This window comes from Stylophora pistillata, chromosome 3, assembly GCF_964205215.1.
Source record: "Stylophora pistillata chromosome 3, jaStyPist1.2, whole genome shotgun sequence".
NCBI lineage: Eukaryota > Metazoa > Cnidaria > Anthozoa > Scleractinia > Pocilloporidae > Stylophora > Stylophora pistillata.
This window is the reverse complement of record NC_142521.1, coordinates 3,285,793-3,292,320: the sequence shown is the minus strand read 5'-3', so window position 1 is coordinate 3,292,320 and position 6,528 is coordinate 3,285,793. Positions and strand designations below refer to the sequence as shown.

Sequence of the window (6,528 nt, the reverse complement as noted above, 5' to 3'; positions counted from 1 at the left end):
TTAGTGGCGCTACCTCTGGTAAGAAAGGGATACTGAGCGAAGTACAAGGCGGAAGTACAGTCGACTCCTAGTAACTCGAACCTTGAAGGGAAATGGAAAGAGGATCGAGTTATCGGAAATATCCATACAGTATACATTTTATTCAAAATAATTATAAAGAAGTCAAGTGAATATGGAACATTTAGTCAGAACACCACGTAACTTGAAACAATACACAGCAAAGCGTTTGAGCGGTTGGAGAAAAGGACGAAGATTATATGGCCTCTTCAAAACATATTCAATGTTTTGGACTGCAATCGCTGTTTGTTTTGATTTTTTACGTATTGAAAGACGTGGTTCTGGTTTTCGAGGGAAAAAGTGTGCATGGAATAACCATGAAACATAAAAATTACTTGTGACGAAAATTGTTTCGAGTTAACGGGAGATTCGAGTTATCGAGGGTTCAAGTTTCCGAAGGTAAACAAATTGCAGCCGACAAATGTATGAGGGAAACCAGGGAAAATCCATTTTGGTTCGTTAGCGAGGTTTCAAGTTATCGGGAGTCGACTGTGGTTTGGCAGTGCTTGAAGAGGAGGACATGGGCCGTGTTGGCTCGTCTCTCACGGCGTATTTGATGACGTAGTCTTTTGTTATGAAAAACCCGCTTCAGTTGGTATAACTATTTCTACTTCTCTTTCGCAGCGAATGTAAATTCTTTATTAAAACATCAGGTTTGAAAATCATAGCTAAGATTCACAGCGTGCGTTGAAGTCGAAGGCATCAATGGGATGATGGCTCTTACGGCTAACGTTTAAAATTTTGGTCATTTTATGTCTAACAGTAAATTTCTCTCCATTTCGATTAAAAGAAACTTTTTCATGGTTAATTTTTTATGACTAGTGGTTAAAATTTGTCAATTTTTATACACAAGTGCTAATTTTTTTCTGCTTTAAGCTCATTGAGACCCTTGCCCGGAGCCCATCCAGCCGAGGACTCCTGCCCTCGTATAAAGGTTTTGTTTTTTTATAGTTATCCCTCTATTTGTTAATGACACAATGTCATCTATTTCAAATGGGTTTCAGATGCTGGAAATAACGATTAAAATTCTCGTTCATTCTTGAATTTCAATGATACTGAAACAACAAAGGTGATAACTACAAATAGCATAATTCAGTAATCTCGCTCGTGATAACTTCATTTCAGCTTCAGCTTCATCGCAGAATATTCAGTCTTTGTTCTTTCTTTAACAAGGATTTCAAATATTTCACCGCCAGTCCTGTACCCACAGGAAATGTAATCTACGATGGACAAAGAAGCACAGAGCGATTTCAAGCAGGTGGCAAAAAAAAAAAAATTACTTCTTGAAGGAGGTTGTCTTATTTGACGTGATACCGCTGCCACAAACTAGTCGTCTCAAAAATATTCTCACTAGATGTCAGTTTTTAATTCTGGCTTGCTTTAGGTTGTAAGTACAATTAAAACCAAAATTAAGAAAATTTCTTCGTTACAACTAAATGAGGAACTACAAATAACAATAAAATATGTTGAGAAAAACTAACAAAGAATTTTCTGTAGAATGACTTGGAAAGCTTTGGATGTGTATTTACTGATATAGGACCATCCAGAAGGCAACTTGCATGAATAATAAAAGGCTTTTCATGGCTAAATATATGAGGCTACCCATGTGTTCCTAGCTGTTTCTCGCTTTTTTTCATATCATGCAAAAATTATCTTTCCTGATCCTTCCACCTTTCCTGACTTTTCTTGCACTAGCTTGGGCTGAGTAACAAAATACTAAAAAAATAAGGTAGCAAGACTCATCTACGCACAGGGGAAAAAATTTCTTGAATGAAATATATTACTTAAAGAGAAGTATGAGTAAAATTGGCAATCTTTACTTCTTCTGCCTTGTTAAAAACTATTAAATCCAAAAGTTGACCATCTGATGTTTTTCCTTTTAACTTACAAACAAACGGCCAAAATAAAGACAGACGGCACTTTACTAATGTAAGTAGGCAGCTTTTCAAACCTTTCATCCTAGTTAATCCTAAATTGAGAGGTCCATAATTGCAAGGGACACGCCTCATTTTGTATTTAGAATGTTTTTTTCTATGGAAGTGAATTTTTTATTAATTATCCGTGGAGATGTCAGCTCAGAGCTAAGCCGACAAGTCATAAGCAAAAGTGTTCCCAGTCACACCTGAAGCAATTGGTTTTAAAGGTACATCGGCCTCATGCGGAATCTACGGTAAACCGTATGTGCCAATGACCAACGATGAATTAAACAAACACAAATAAAAAAAGGACTGAGGCGTTTTCAAAACACCTTGTTTAAGTAAGAACTAAAGAATAATCCAGCTTTTCTCTATTGATCCGCTCAAAGCATGCTAGATTTAAAGTACAAAGAAAAAACAAAAGATTATGAGGTTTTGCCTGAGCTGAGAATGTAAATTGGCCGTCTAAGAGTTTTTGGAGCTAAAGTTCCGAGCGGTAGTCCTCCGCCAGAGGAATTGTGGGTTGTGTGCGTTTTATGTACGGAGAATGGAGCTACGCCATTGATGGGAACATGGTAAAGAGGAAAACAAGAATAAATTAGTCGAATGAAACCGAAAAAGAAGCGGTCTGTCATGTCTAAGATCTTTTAACATGTCCAAAGACATATCACCTTCCAACGGAGACAACAGGATAATCATAGATGTCCAAATACATTGTTAATCTCCGACTAAACTAAAACCATGCATGTGCTTATTTATACTTCCGTTGCACAATCAAATTTCGGTATTTACTACAAGTCACAGAAACGCAAGAGTCCACTTGATTAATACTGAAATCCCTAATTTTCTACAAGTTAACACCCGTCTCACTCGTCTTTTGTTATTCAAAAGACAGGTGAGAAATGTCTTGTGTGTAAATGTTATTTTCTTAAGCTAGAATTAAATTTCGATTCCCGGGTTGATACATGCACGTACATGCGATAGGCCGCAAACCAATATAGGATCTTTCTGTTTTTATTATTTTTTCGGGCGTTCTTATATCGAAGCAGTCAACTGAAATGATTACATGAAGGAAGTTACCGAGGTAACGTGCGATCGTAGCCTAAAGAATAATCTCAATTTCGGAAACGAGCACGTGGCAATTAAAAGACCTTAGAGAAAGATAAAAACTATAACGATAAGTTTCGCTTTGAATCGCAACTACGTCACATAATCACAAAAATGATGAGTCAACCTAACCAGAAAATATTTCGCAGCTTCTCTAGAAAGTAGTAGCATTCAGCTTTAACGGTAGCGGTTATATTGAGATTATACATGTTTTTCTTTTATTTATCTCGATGATCATCGACGTAATACGGAACAGAGAATACCGCAAGATGGCTGAAAAGGATTCTTTTTTTTCCTATACAACTGATTCTAACCAAGTTACAACGAGCTTGGTCTACGTGGTCAACTGATCTTAAAGAAATTTGCATCTTTACAATTGTTTAATGGATGTCGTCGACTAATCAGACCTCCTGGCTCCTGCAGAAGCTTTGATAATAACCCACCACAGCTGATGCAGTTTCTTACCTTTTTTTGCGTTTTTCGTTTGTGAAAATGTTTGCACGAGTTGAGAGTGGAGATAAGTTTTTCTTTTTACTCTTCAATCGCGATGATCTGCACAAACGTTTAAAGAACAATATTTCTTTACCATTCTCTTATCAATTTACTAATCACCATTCATTTGGTAAATTTGGCTCTAAGTTGAAATGTTTTGCGCTTTGACTAAAGTTGTTTAAATAGTCACGTTAACGCCGAAGAACATGGTTAAAACTATTGACAGATAGGACTCAAAGGTTTTGAAACAAGACTTAAGAGGTTTTTTTCAGAAATTAGCAAAAGCACTACTACCTAATCGAGACAAGGAGCCTTTTTTACTCAAATGTTGACTTAAAAGAATCAACTAAAATCAGCAGTACTCTGCTAAAATTTATATCTTTACCTTTTCAGAAGAGGAAATTTTAGCATAAAATTTCGCAATAAGGCTCTAAGGTTTCGCATATTCTTATACTTTGGCAATGTGTTCGTGGGTAAGCAACATCAGCCTTGAGGGAGTTGAACCTTTACATATAGAGGCTTATTTCAAAATCTTTTTTAAGACCAGAAACTCTCGGTCATTCGAGTTTAAAACGCAATTTAAGCTGTCATGGAAAACTAGAGAGCAGTTGATATTCAAAACAGTAAATGAACGAGAAGAATCCATCGATCTCCTTGCGAAATCCAAGTGTGGAATTTCCTGTTTGACACAACGTAGATAATATTCCCGGAGGCACTCGTGAATGGGAAGAACAGCTGGAGAAACAAGATGTACGCAGTCGTGTTTCGCCAACTGTGTTCTCACAACATGGTCTCATTTGCAAAGATTGTCTTAACCAATCAGCGAACGACAAATGTGACAGCTATGCTGAAGCCAGGGGTGTAGGAAATTTTGCAGAATCATCGTGTAGAGGGCTTATATATCAACACGAAACACCACACATTCAAGTCAGTCTCGCCACCTTAATCTTGTATAACTCTGAGTTTGAGATCCAAGTTTAAAGACAAATGGCGCACTTAAAGTTTTTGTGCGTACTGGTACTTCATTATTTCATCTTTTCGTCTTTGTTTGCGCGCGAAGAAGCTTACAGTACGTATAACAAAGTCGGTAAAAGATTTTTCAAGGTAACTATTTGTTATAAAATGTTTTGTACACAAGGGAGGGAACTCGAATGTCAGACTAAGGATCTGTTTTCATAAAAATGTCCTTCAGTCAACTGAGAATTTAACGGTCCGTCGTAAGTAATACATCGACCGAGAGCAAGCTCTGAGAAGTACTTTAAGGCTTTCAAGGGATTTGCGGTTTGATGCCTAAACCTGTCTTTTTTTCTTGTTCGTCTTAAGCTTATATTAAGAGACTCACTGAAAACCAGTCTCATTTGTTTGCATGAATTGATGAGTAGTAGTTAATGGTTTATTCAGTACCTTAATAGCAGCATGGATCCCATGAAATGAAGTTGATTTTTATTTTCTGTGTTATGAATCGCAGCTACAACGAAAACTTGAGGTGGGACCGATGATCAAAAGTCGCGTAATGGACTCAGAAACTGCGCGTGCGCAGATACAGAAGACAAAAGCTGAGGACAGTGGAACATGGAATTTTGGATCGACCAGGCCACTAGAGAATTGAGGATCACTTCATTTGACGTTTGCTAGTTTAACCTATCGAATAGAATTACCGAAGCAAATAAGTTTAAAATTCGATTGCTGTTAGTTAAAGAGCCATAAGTTATGGAAAGATTTTGATATCATAAGAAGAGAATGGACTTATAAAGTAATGAATGAACTTCCTGTAAGTTGTAAAAAAACCATTGTGGTTATCCATGAATAAATGAAATAATTTCGAACGTCTATGGTGTTTGGGCATCTAATATCAGTTTTTATAAAAGGCAATGATGTAATTTAGCTTTCTTTCAGAGACTTCAACTTTTTTAATGCGTTTATTATGCCATGTGCCAATCAGTATAAACTTCAAGTTTACGTATAAATAAAGTTTATTACACAGCAGACGAGAAAAGATAAATACGGTCTGAGTTAGTTGGCTTAAAGCATTGATTTCCATTGAATTAAAAAAAATTACGCCTCTTCAGATAATGTGCTTGAGTTAAGCACATTATCTGAACAGTGTGAGTCACGCGTGAAAGAAGGAGCGCGAAAAAAAATTGTGTTTTCGCACTCTTCCTTCGCGTTCGCCCAGCACTTGTCTCCTTTCGCCAGTAAAACTAAAAAAATTACGCCCGGTGGACAGGTTATATAGGTCTGACTTTACTCTTGAGTGCATCCTCGTAAAATTTGATGATGATCAGAAATCTGTGTGGAGGGTTCACCAGTGTTCTATTTGTGGACCCAAGCAAGCTAAGGCCTTTTTGACATTTATTCCAATAAAGAGGAAATTTACCTTTGACACTTCAAGACCTTCACACCTCCAAATTCTCAGATAATGTTTATCTCAAAATAGCGTAATTTCTCCATACATTCCTGTACTTTATTGGATTTAAATATAGAGGCAAGACCGTACAACACAGATAAGTTTAATTTGGCTAAAACGAAATTTCCGTTCTTTAGAAGAAAACCCGAAAGGTTTCTTTTCTCTCCCATGTCCGATTACACGTCCACTACATTACAAGTTACCATTTCTTTGGACTCTGTTTTTTCTATTGTTTTAATTATATCATTTTGAAAATGATGCGTTGTATTTCCCCACAGTACAAGTAACAGTCCAGTGTCAGTTTGAATCACCCTCGAAGTCAACGGCAAAGTGGCATAAAGCTGTCTTTGCATCCCTTTCGTGATCTAAAGCGCCTTTCATATTGAAAACGTCGGTTAAGTCTTTTTTCTATGGATTCTTTGTCACGCCTTTCGGGCACGAAGTCGTCCGAGGCTTTGTTTATGTCGCTTTCCTCATCTACGTCAAGGAGCCCACGCAAATGCTCAGCTTCCAAGCCCAGGAACTGAACGAGAATGATACAAGCCATGA

At 37.1% G+C, this 6,528-nt stretch overlaps 1 long non-coding RNA gene across 1 annotated transcript; it reads left to right on the top strand.

Moving 5' to 3' along the window:
* Positions 1–4,474: 4,474 nt before the first annotated feature.
* On the top strand, positions 4,475–5,402 carry LOC148734117 (uncharacterized). The gene is made up of 2 exons (XR_015998847.1): positions 4,475–4,676; positions 5,041–5,402. It is a non-coding gene; the product is annotated as an uncharacterized LOC148734117 (long non-coding RNA).
* The last annotated feature ends 1,126 nt before the right edge of the window (positions 5,403–6,528 follow it).